The following is a 12,521-nucleotide window of genomic DNA, read 5'->3' as shown; positions in this document are numbered from 1 at the left end:
TCCCGGCTGGGCTGCGCAGCTACGACAGGCCCAGGAGACGTCTGCGTGCCAAACTAGGGTTGCGGTGACGAAGAAGGCGGTGAAGGTCGTGGCGGCGAAGAAGAAGGCATCCGCTTCTTCGTCGTCCAAGCGTACCCAGACGCCACCGCCTCCCCCTTCGTCGGCAGACGTTGGTGCGGGGATCAATTTTGACTTTGGACCCCTCAGCGCGGAGAGGAAGAGGAAAGCAGCAGAGGAGGAGGAAGAGGAGGAGGAAGAGTAAGCTCTGCTTTTCCCCCTTCTTTTCTTTTTTGTTTTCTCCATTTCCTCAAAAGGTGACGCTTATTCCATATCATCTTCATCCCACAGGGACGTGGAGACGCTGGCCCAAAGGGCGAAGAGGGCCAGGATTTCGACGAGCGGCCAGCCCCCGGCAGGCACCTCCGGCATGCTGCTGGTGGTGTTGAGCAGCCCGGACAGCAGCCCCCGGCTCAGCCCCCAGCGTGAGTCCATCACTCGTCCTTTATCGACGTGCGCTAGGGGTACGATACTTTGGTACTGACCATGCTATGGATGTAGGAGAGGAGCAGCAGCAAGGGGAGCCACAGAAGGCTTCTCCCAACACGCCGCCCCCATCGACCGCGCCGCCCCGAGGGGCGTCCCCGGCAAGGGCACCAAGCACCGAGCCCATGCACACGGAGGAGGAGGAGAACGCGGGCACCGGTGGCTTTTGCTCGATGCTGAACCTTGGCGGAGAGGGGACTTCTTCTTCTCGACTTGGCACGGGTAAGCCACTCGTTATCCGTTTCTGCTTGCGTTCTTTCTTTCTTCTTTTTTACTGGCTTTTGATCTTGGCCCCGCCCTCTCCCCTTCTTGGCATCTAGACTTCCCCTCGATGGATGCAGAGGACGTCGATACCATCATCGAGGATGTCACCAAGGATGCCGCGGCGCAGGCCGAGAAGATCGCCGTCGAGGAGAGCGCCAGGGGCACTGCTGAGGACGCCGCCAAGGGGCCCGCTGGGGAGCCCGGCAAGGGACCTGCCGGGGAGGCCGACAAGGCCGCTGCCGAGGAGGTGTTTGATGACCTGCCCTCCTCCGCCGCCGCCTCCGGCTCCGGCAGGTACCTGAGGGTGGGTGACGACTTGTTCGTCCACCTTCTAGGCGCGTCGAGCACCAGGACACCCGTCGAGGGAGAGGTGTTTGACGAAGAAGTGCTTGCCGCCGCCAGGCTCAAGGTCGTCGATGAGCCGACCGTTGGTGGCGACGGCTCCCAGGAGGAGCAGCTGCTCTAGGCCATGGGCGCCAGCTTCCGGAAGCTCCAGGCGCTCCACCGCGCTCGTTTGGACAAGGCCAAGTCCAGGACGGCGGTGGTGGAGAAGGCAGAGGCGGACCTCCAGGAGCGCGTCACCGAGGCGCAGGACTGGTTCCGCTAGGCTCAAGACGAGCTGAAGGCCGCCCAGGGCAAGTTGGCCAAGCGTGACGTGGAGCTCACCATGAAGCTGGCCGATGTCGAGAAGGCCCAAGAGGCGGCAAAGAACTTGGCTACCGCCGCTGAAGCCACCCAGACCCAGCATGAAGCTGCACTAAACTCCCAAGAGGAGGACCTTGCCGCGCGCGAGGAGAAACTCGTCGCCACGCTTTGCGGCAAGGATGAAGAGGTGGACAAGCTCGTCGTACAGCGGACCCGAGAGCTGGAGCAGATGCATGGGGAGGCACTCAATGCCCAGGCTCTGGTTCACGCCGGCAAGGTGAAGGAGCTGGAGGCGGAGCGGGATGAGCTGAAGGAGCAAACTCTGAAGCTATCCAAGGAGAAGGACACGCTCAACAGCGCCGTGGCGGAGGCGCTTGGCGCGGCCGTTAGCAGGGCCGGAGAGCTCTCCGAGGCCAACAGCTCCATCAGGGACCTCAAGCTGAAGCTGGAGGATCTCGAGAAGATGTTGTCGGAGGCCAAGGCCCGAGAGGGGACCCTGACCAAGGACCTGGAGACTGAGAAGCAGCTGCGGAGGAACGAGGCCGCCAACCTTAATGGCCACGTGGAGGGCGAGAAGCGTTGGCTCGGACGCCTCGCCGTTGTTGCAAACTCGGCCACCACATAGCTGGCCACCATGAGGATGTCGGACGTGAGGTACGCCCCAGAGACGAGCCTGAGCGCCAATGCCAACCTGACCTTGTTCTTTGAGAGGGTCGTCGGCGCCCTGGAGCGGCTTCACTCCAACCAGGCGGCATCCCTGGCCGAGGAGTCCCGGATGCTCTGCCGGGGCCCAATGACCAAGGTGCTTGCCAAAATAGTGCACTAGCATCCTGACCTCGACTTCGAAGCTGCGCTGAAGAGCTTGCCGGAGGATGCAGACATCATGGCGCTCAAGGAGTGTATCAAGCCCATCATTAGCCGCATCGACGGAATCAAGAGGTTGGAGGGCCAGCGCCGGGACTAGGCACACCGTTTCTTATCACCGCTGCAGGTTCATGACCAAGACAATTGCTATCTTTAGTTAGGACCGTGGTGGAAATTTCTGTAATATAACTCTAAAGTACTTCTGACATTATGCATGTTATTTTCCTGTTCGATTTTCCTTTTTATGTCCACCCTATGCTAATTGGGTAGGCTTGCCGGCGCGTAAACCCAGGGCGACGTCTTGAGGACGGATCCCCATTGGCCTTTCGGGTGTGCTTGCTACCGGGTGAACCACCTTACCGCCCTTAACGCGTCCGTTCAAACTGTCGAGCTTGACTCGAGTCACAGTCGAGAGTGTTGCTAATTGCGGAAGGCTACCCTGCCGCTGTCGACGCGGCCGCTTGAGCTGTTGAGCGGACTCAAAACAGAACAAGGGCGTAGCCAATTGCGGGAGGGCCCCTCTGCGTACAGGTTTTCCATACATAGGCGGAATCTCCGAGGACGATAACCTTGTATTAAGGAGAAAAGTTTAAAGTTTGGCATGACTTAGCTTTTCGTCGCCGCCCTGGCATCCTTCGTGCTTGTAGGTAGCGCCGCTCCCTTGGCCGCCTTCTCCGCGGGAGCCGTGGCGATGAAGAACTGCTAGGCCAACTACTAGACCAGATTCTCACAATTTCTCCCCCTACCTGGCGCGCCAAAGATGTCGGTGGGAAACGACACCTATGGGATCATGAGGATCCCTTCTTCGGTTGCGGGGCGCGAGATTGTGAGAAGAGCAGGATTAGCAATCAGCACAAGGATCGTTTACCCAGGTTCGGGCTGCGAGGAACGAGTAAAACCCTAGTCCTGCTTTGGTGGATGTATTGAGTGTTCTTGAGCTCTTGAACTAGCTACGGTGGCTGCGCGGTTCCAAAGAGCCGAATCCCTCTCCAGTACACCATGGGCCTCCTTTTATAGTCGAAAGGGGTTGCCACAGTGGCACACAAGAGGTGGAAAGGCCTACAGTGCTATGAGCTTATCGCTCGCATTACAGGACAAGGCACATTTAATGCGCAGCTTAGGTGTCCTCTTGCTTTATCGGGGACGGGGGCGAGGCCCGTCCCGTCCATCGCCGCTCCTCCTTGCTTCGACACGCTCCCTGGCCGGCGATGCATGCGGTGCCATGTAGGCAGGCCAGCAGCTGAGGTGGCGCGATGGTGGAGCCTCCACGAAGATCTGCATGCCGCCACGCAGGCATGTGCTGAGTTGGCCTGGAAGCTGCATGTTGCCACGCAGGTGCCTGCCCAGCTGGTTGGGCTGGCAGCTGCATGCGAACAACGGTGGAGATTTGGTTGATGCGGGCCTGGCAGTGGCCCCGCTGACGCCCTTGGCGAGGGTCATGCCGGGTGGCCCGGCAAGGGTATTGCCGGGTGGCCCGGCAAGGGTCTTGCCGTGGTGTGTTGTCGTCCCCGGCAAGGATCTTGTCGAGGGTCTTGAGGGTTTCCTCGGCAAGGATCTTGTCGAGGATCATTGCCTTCCAATCCTCATCTGATCTTGGATATTCTTTGTCTTTACAAAGATCTGGATGCCACCATGGAGGTGCTTCCCGAGCCCTGGCCCAAAATGGCTGATGGTGTTGGAGACCGTGGGTTCGAGGGTGGCTCACTCCGCTAGTGTGGGTGAGCCGCCCCGGCAAGGGGCTTGCCGGGGCTGCTGAGGCTGCCCTGGCAAGGGTCTTACCGGGGAAACCTGCTTCGTCCATCTGCTCTCTATGGTTTCGGTCTTTGGCGCTGTGCTGATTGTCGTGCGGCTTTGACTCCTCCATTTTACCCTGCTAAGTGTGATTTCGGCCCGTGGCTCTGACTTCCCGCGCACAAGTAAGGGGTACAAAGGAGTGCCCCTACTTTAGTACACCGACAGTTCTGGTTTTGGGAACCCAGAGTTTAATATTAAGAGGAGACCGGGTGCAGTCCTTCTTAACGTGACTGGTCCGGAAACATTACGGCATCTGACTTTGTTTGTGCAATGTACCAAAATATGACCCATGCCAAGGCACTTGGAACAATCCCAAAAGCTGGCTGCGATTTCCGCTACAACTAGATCAAGCCCTTGTAAGTCACGCACCAACTCTTGTGCTAACTTAGGAGAAGTATTCTCTAACATGACATTAGATTTACGCAACACAGGCGTATGTTGTAGGTCTATGTAGCTTGCCTGATCAGAATCATCATCAGACAGTTCCAATGGGTGTTGGGCTGAGCCCAACAAATCGGGATGAGAGGTAGAAACCCCAGGCCCAGCATGGGATGCATGGGAGAAGATCAAACCAGCTAGCGTACCCGATCCCGATAATTCCGGAAAAAGATCACGAGGGGATATTGATCCAAACGTGACCTCCAGAGACTGCAACAACCATACCGGCGAGGTCGCCGGGGGAGACACCGGCGGCGAGACGAGAGCAACACTGCCTGGATCGTCAACCCGCTCTTGAGGGTCAACTGTATAACCAGCATCTAAAGTAACAACATTGATCTCCTCAGCAGACGCTGGATAACGATAACCCTTACAAGCATCATAATTCAAAAAAGTTGCAAAGCGCAAGGATTTCTTGGCAGCATGTGCAGATGATCGCAAGGAAGATTTAGCCGGTGCATATTTCATGGCCTCAAGACCAAGGCGTGCACGTCGCTTGGATTGACTAACCAGGGTCCATTCTTCGTTGCATTCAACTTGCCAAGCACGAAACTCTTTCTCCTAGTCAGGGCCGCCATAGCCCCAAAGATGAAAATAACATTTGAATTGTGGGCCAACAAAGGATCGTTGATGCAAGATAAAAAAACCCACTTCTTTACATGAAACATTGAAGGCAAAAACTTGATCACGTAGGCAAGATACCTTTAGAGAAGAACAATAGCCACCGATCGCAGATTCCAACGCCAACGCCACATTCTCATCATCCAGACGGAAACTGTGGCGTGCAAAAGATACCACCATGATGAAGTGTCCAGATCTATTCGAAGGGTGCACCGAGCAACGAAAAGAATGCCAGATCGCTCTTGCCATATCAATCACAGGGGAAAAGTCCAGACCCAGGGAGATGGCCGCATGGACAGCCATGGAGATGACAACCAGGAGGAAGGGGAGAAGATGTCGGAGAGGATGGCCAGATCAGATTCCAAAACCCACGGATGTTGTTGGAGATCGCCGGTGGTGGGTGGGTCTAGGGTTTAGGCGGGGGGTGGGGGGTGAGAGGTGCCATCTTCCCCTACACTCTTGTGCATCTGCCATGCTATATTACTGGGTCGTGATCACTCGGGAGGTGATCATGGGTACATACTATACTATTACCTACTTATGTTGATGATTCAAAGATGGGGGCTGAAGGGGCAGGTGGTTCCGCCCAGGTAGTGGTGGGCTTGGGCTCCCAGCAGCCCCCTGATGGTTACTTTGTGGTGGAGCGACAGGGCAGGTTGCGACCACCTAGGAGACATGTGGTCCCTGGTCGGCGTCTGCGGTTACTTCAAAATAGCACTTTTTTGCGAGGTTCAAAATAACATGCTTGACAAGATCTTGGTATTTGATCTGAGTCTGGCTACGAACCTATACGCACTAACCAACTACATGGGAACAATTATGGGCACTCTACGTCGTGGTATAAGCCGAAGCCTTCTTAACGTCAGCGGTTGAGCGGCACGCGCCGGATTGGACTGGAACGCGTGCGCTTGTATTATGGAGGCTAGGTCTACTTCCGGCCGCCCTCGCAGCATGCAGGAGTGCAATGGGCGATGGGCACAGACCCGTGCGTGCTTAGGATTTAGACTGGCGTGCTGACCTCTCTGTTGAGCCTAGGTAGGGCTGCGGCGTGTTGATCTTCCGAGGTCGGGCATGACCCAAGAAAGTGTGTCCGGCTAGAGGGATCAAGCATGTTGGATAATGTGGTGCACCCCTGCAGGGAAGTTTATCTATTCAAATAGTCGTGTCCCTTGGTACAAGGCGACCCAGAGTTGTACTTCGACCTTATGACAACTAGAACCGGGTACTTAATAAAACACACCTCTTACAAGTTCTAGATACAACCCGGTGATCGCTTTCCCACAGGGCAACGAGGGGAGGATCGCCGGGTAGGATTATGCTGTGCATTGCTACCTGTTGCTGCACTTGCTACTCTCTTCTACATGCTTCAAGATGGAGGCTGCCAGAAGTGTAGTCTTCGATAGGACTAGCTATCCCCCTCTTATTCTGGCATTCCGCAGTTCAGTCCACAGATACTACCCATTTCATTGATACCAATGCATATGTAGTGTAGGTCCTTGCTTGCAAGTACTTTGGATGAGTACTCACGGTTGCTTTGCTCCCCCTTTCCCCCCCTTTTCCTTTCTTCTCAGATGCCGCAACCAGATGCTGGAGCCCCGGAGCAAGACGCCACCTTCGACGACTCCTACTACACCGAGGGTGCATACTACTACGTGTAGGCCATCGCCGACAACCAGGAGTAGTTTAGGAGGATCCCAGGCAGGAAGCCTGCTTCTCTTTCGATCTGTATCCCAGTTTGTGCTAGCCATCTTATGACACCTTATTTAACTTATGTCTGTACTCAGATATTATTGCTTCCGCTGACTCTTGTGTATTTGAGCTTATATATTTGAGCCCTTGAGGCCACTTACTTGTAATATGAAAGCTTGTATGACTTATTTGTGTTTAGAGTTGTATTGTGATATCTTCCCGTGAGTCCTTGATCTTGATCATACATGTTTGGGTGTATCATTAGTACGATTGAATCCGGGGCATCACAAGTGATAATAAAGGGCAACCAGATAGTAGATTCCATACACTGGGTAAGTTGCCACCAGTGGAAGTAAACAGGCCAACAAAATAATAGACAAAACTGACATCACTTCAACACAATTCAAGAAAGGTTAGCCCTGCCCAGGAGCTACAGCGCAAACAACTTAGCAACCTGATGAGACTGTGCTTGTTTGACGCTTATATCCACCAACTCAAGCTACATATCATCAATAGATGTCCCGTACTTATGGTTAATCTTGCATAGAGATTGGAGTTCCAGTTAGATTGGAGTGGAAGCATGTCTTTCTGCTTGAATTTCAGACTGAAGAAGTTGAACAGATTGAGGCGACGACTTCATCGAGCTTGTGTCACTGAGTAAGTTCAACACTACTTCAAGACATGACTTTGGGGTTGTATCACTACCCTCAAAATGTGGTGCCTTCTTCTCTAGAGTATATGTTAGAGGGACAAACAATGGGTTCATATCACTATCATTGTGGAAGTTCTTCCTAGCATCAATGTTGTCATGCTGATAAAAGAAATAGAAACAAGTAGGTAGATAACATGTTTTGCATGTATAAGCATCAGCGCTGTCAATTCATCTCATTTCTTTGTCAGAAATAAAGAGACATGGTTTAAAATAGCATTAACATAATATTCATAGTTAAGATGGCAGGAAATGACATTGTGCAGGAGTGGCCAGCTTCACCATACCACTGGATTATAGATCACGAACACAAGCATACATGTAGTGCTAAACAACATATAAGCATGAATGGTTAGTGCACTATCAATTTATACCATTTTAGATTGGTAAATAAAGACACATGATTTAAGTAACATTAATATAATATGGCATTGTTCATAGTTAAGACATAGCAGGATATGACATTGTGTTGGATTTGGTAGTTTCACCACACCACTGGATTATAGATCAAGAACACAAGCATACACACAGTACTAAAGAAGATAACTTTCTATATTTAGTTTAATTTACACACAACTAAAGACTAAATTTGAGAAGGACAAACTTATGTTTATGTACTTCTTCATTATAAACTTTGAACAAGCAATTTGATGCAACAAACAAACAACAACAAAGCCTTTAGTCCCAAACAAGTTGGGGTAGGCTAGAGGTGAAACCCATAAAATCTTGCAACCAACTCATGGCTCTGGCACATGGATAGCAAGCTTCCACGCACCCCTGCCCATAGCTAGCTCTTTGTCGATACTCCAATCCTTCAGGTCTCTCTTAATGGACTCCTCCCATGTTAAAATCGGTCGACCCCGCCCTCTCTTGACATTCTCCGCACGCTTTAGCCGTCCGCTATGCACTGGAGCTTCTGGAGGCCTACGCTGAATATGCCCAAACCATCTCAAACGATGTTGGACAAGCTTCTCCTCAATTGGTGCTACCCCAACTCTATCTCGTATATCATCATTCCGGACTCGATCCTTCCTCGTGTGGCCACACATCCATCTCAACATACGCATCTCCGCCACACCTAACTGTTGAACATGTCGCCTTTTAGTCGGCCAACACTCCGCGCCATACAACATTGCGGGTTGAACCGCCGTCCTGTAGAACTTGCCTTTTAGCTTTTGTGGCACTCTCTTGTCACAGAGAATGCCAGAAGCTTGGCGCCACTTCATCCATCCGGCTTTGATTCAATGGTTCACATCTTCATCAATACCCCCATCCTCCTGCAACATTGACCCCAAATACCGAAAGGTGTCCTTCCGAGGTACCACCTGGCCATCAAGGCTAACCTCCTCCTCCTCACAGCTAGTAGTTCTGAAACCGCACATCATGTACTCGGTTTTAGTTCTACTAAGCCTAAACCTCACAAGCAATTTGATGCAAACGACAAAAATAAACAACATTTGCACTCATAGATATCCAAATATACACAACAAAGTTTGAAGGCTCGAGGAGGACAAACTTACATTTGTAGTGAAGACTGGCTCTATAAAGCCCTTGTCCATATTGATGGGGGGGGGGGGATTCAAGAAGTTTACCACAGACTCTTCTTCAAGAGCATTGCCTTTATTCTACATTTGTTAAAAGTAAGTATAGATGTGAAAATATAGGAACAAATGGATGTTATTTAACCTAAGATGCAGAGTACAAATGTAAATGCAGCATACAGGCAAAAGGCACTAAGAAGAACAATGCAGAGCTAAGCTTCTTCAGTAGCATTAGTTTTATTCAATATTTTGGCAAGAGTAAATACATATATCTGATGTGTGGAAAATGGAGGGCTAGGGAAAATAAGCTGCAAAGTGTACATGAAGAGCAAGCTGACAATATAAGTACAGTGATGAAGGACGACCGATACTTACAAGAACAATGCAGAACTAAATTTCTTCATAAGCATTGGGTTTATTCTACATTAATGTAAGCATTAATATAGATCTGATAATTTGGTGCGAACAGTGGATAAGCAAGCTATAATGCACAATGATGTCACATAATCCACCAAGTAAGAATCTAAGTACAACGATAGGATAATAGGTACTAACAAGAGCAAAGCAGCGACCAGCATAGTTGAGATATCCTAGGTTTTGGTGGCGCTGGTTCTATCGCCAATATAAGTGGGGTGCTATCTGATTTCTCCGGTACCACCACCGTTTTCAAGGACTTTTCTTGTACTCCTTCAGGTTCTGCAATCTCCCTCTTCCTTTTGGATGTCTTAAACACAAGAACATTCGAGTGAAAAAACATGGTATGACGACCCCGTGGTAAGCCACCTCTGGTTGTTGTTATACTCACTGCAGGTTAACGTGACAGGCCTCAACACCTTCTTTCTGTCCTCCAACTGAAGATGTATGATTGTTTTCTTTGCGTACCGGAGGCCACATGCGGAAGAAAATTCCTTGCAAAAGACCTATTCCATTATAAATGCACAAGTTCAAAGCTTTTGATCAATATTTAATTCAGACGAAATAATTTCTAGTCGGCTGTGTAAGTTTTTAGATGAAGATAATCGAAGATGTGCTATTTCCACAATGTAATGCCGAAATTTTATTGCAAAATCAAAAGCAAACTACAAATAATAGGCCAAGAGTGTAGCTACGGGTAAATGGTATGTAAATTCACCAGAGCAACAACAAAGGCTGATTGCAACTCTCTCATGAAGATGGGAAGTTCAGATTGAATAGTATTGACTTTCTACTTAACTTTTTTCTCCAATTCACTAGGTAGAGTTGTCTTCTTGGGTAAAATATAGGGACGCTGAGAAGGTCCAACGAGATTGTTGGAACAGACTTCAATACCACACTGTTCAACCCCCATTTGTTGCACTGCTAAAATCTGAAGGCACTATTGGCCTGCAGTCATCACAACAGGAGATTTCTTTGTTTTAGGATTCCGATAGGGGAGCTCCATAGGCACACATCCCTCCTTGTCACTATGCAGTCCTCGACCAAGTTCAGTCACCACCACAGCCTCTGATCTTCTCCTCTTCTTAACAGTATTGGCACCAGCAGCTTCATGGATATTAGTCATAACATCAGCACTACAGCAGAGTTCAAAGCGCATGCAGATACTGCAGTATCAGACACTGCAGTAGTAACCATAATACCATCAGATACTGCAGTATCACATACTACAGGAGTATCCAGCACACCTTCAGACACTGTAGCAAATTCCGGCATAGCAACATCAAACATACAAGTGTCAGACACTGCAACATCGCCCAACACACTTGAAGACACTATAGCATCAACCAACACACATACAGGTTCAGGTGGTAAAGTGCAAGCAGAATTATTCAAGCCCATAGCATTGGAATGTTCGACTGAAGAAAAGATTCAAGCATAGTTATGAGCCTGCTCTGAAGCTCAACGGAAATTTCATCCCATGCAATTTCAGGAATAGTGATCACAGTGCTTCCTGGCCCAAATGGTCCAAAGGGAAAATAAGAGTAGCATCCAACTCCAATGAGCTCATTCATAAACCTGGCAGAAAGGCCTTTGGTTTGCTCTATGTGATGGTATCCAAAGACCCATTGCATATAATCATCATCCCGCCAAGTCAAACCACGTATGTGGACATTCTCATAAAAGCAGAAAAAGAATTGAATAGCCAAGGTGCTCAAGGTCACTTCAAGTTGCATATCAGTATCGGTCGCTGAACCTCCTTTTGCTTCACATTGGTTAGAGTCAGAAATAGGTTCGTCGTGAGCTACAAGTTTGACAAGATCAGACTCAGGGGTTATATTCGTCAAGTGGCTTCCAAACTCCCCGAGCATACACTATTTAAGGACAAAGAAGATACACATTGATGAGAGTCAGATATAAGTTCCGTCGTTTGTGCACATAGTTTGCAAGAAATCAAGACATAATTCAGAATGCATGACTGCCAGCAGACACGGAAGACAAACCAAACCAAAAAAATATATCATATTTCCATGCAGGAGAAAAAGATCAGGCACACGAAAAAATACACCAGTGGGTGGTGTACTTATACATGTACAGAGCCTGAATGTCAATGCTACTAGGAACTTGGCTACAAACAAAGCGTAATCAGTAGGACTTAGGCCAAGTATACATGATGGGAAACATAGAGTAATGTGCATGCTAATAGTCCAGAACACACATTACAGGACGAACGGTTAAATCTAACACTTACACGACTAAAGTTAACTACCAAATTATATCATTCTTGGTGAACACATCAATTAGATAGCACATCATGGTACACCAGCAGTGTACAGTACCAACACTTATCTCCATAAGAGCTCCATGCACAGGCAGTGTACACTACTAATTATATATCTCGATGGGAGCTTGATTTTAGTATCACACAACATACGGTACTATAGCTAAGAATGAAATTAAAACTTCTATTCCAGTGGGTTTCTGAAATCTGAGTTCCTTGAAACCCTGGTTCAGTAATCGGAACTCACGGTACAGATTCACAGAAATTGAATGGAGCAATGGGAGGAAATTAAGTAAGTGGGCCTCATGCATCTAAAGCAACAAAATGCATCTGAAGCAACACAATCTGCCGCTGTTTTTGTATCCAATGAGATCCCCAACACCCTCAAGGCCTTCTCCAAGATGCCTTTTGGGTCCTTCTACAACATCTAACCAGATGAGGCCAATAACGGTGCTGGGATCTCCAATCCAGCAAGAATAGATGACGCAACAGTCAAGAACTGCCTGAGATACTACTTGTTGGTACGACAGACAGTGTTGAGCCTAGATTTACAATGCTATTCTTACTACTAACAAGAGAATTTTCAGCCATGCGAATTGATTGGCTACATAGCAGCGGATGAGAACGATATTTTGATAGCCCCATTTTCGGAGAAAGAGGTGTTTGAAGCAATTTAAGAAATGAAGAATAATAAAGCTCCAGAACCAGATGGTTTTCG

The 12,521-nt window shown here is 49.3% G+C and overlaps 1 pseudogene; it reads right to left on the bottom strand.

Moving 5' to 3' along the window:
- Positions 1-7,420: 7,420 nt before the first annotated feature.
- Positions 7,421-11,419, bottom strand: LOC119350356 (annotated as a pseudogene).
- Positions 11,420-12,521: the final 1,102 nt, after the last annotated feature.

Source organism: Triticum dicoccoides, chromosome 1B (assembly GCF_002162155.2).
Source record: "Triticum dicoccoides isolate Atlit2015 ecotype Zavitan chromosome 1B, WEW_v2.0, whole genome shotgun sequence".
NCBI lineage: Eukaryota > Viridiplantae > Streptophyta > Magnoliopsida > Poales > Poaceae > Triticum > Triticum dicoccoides.
The sequence above is the reverse complement of the archived record's forward strand: the minus strand, read 5'-3'. Positions and strand labels throughout refer to the sequence as shown.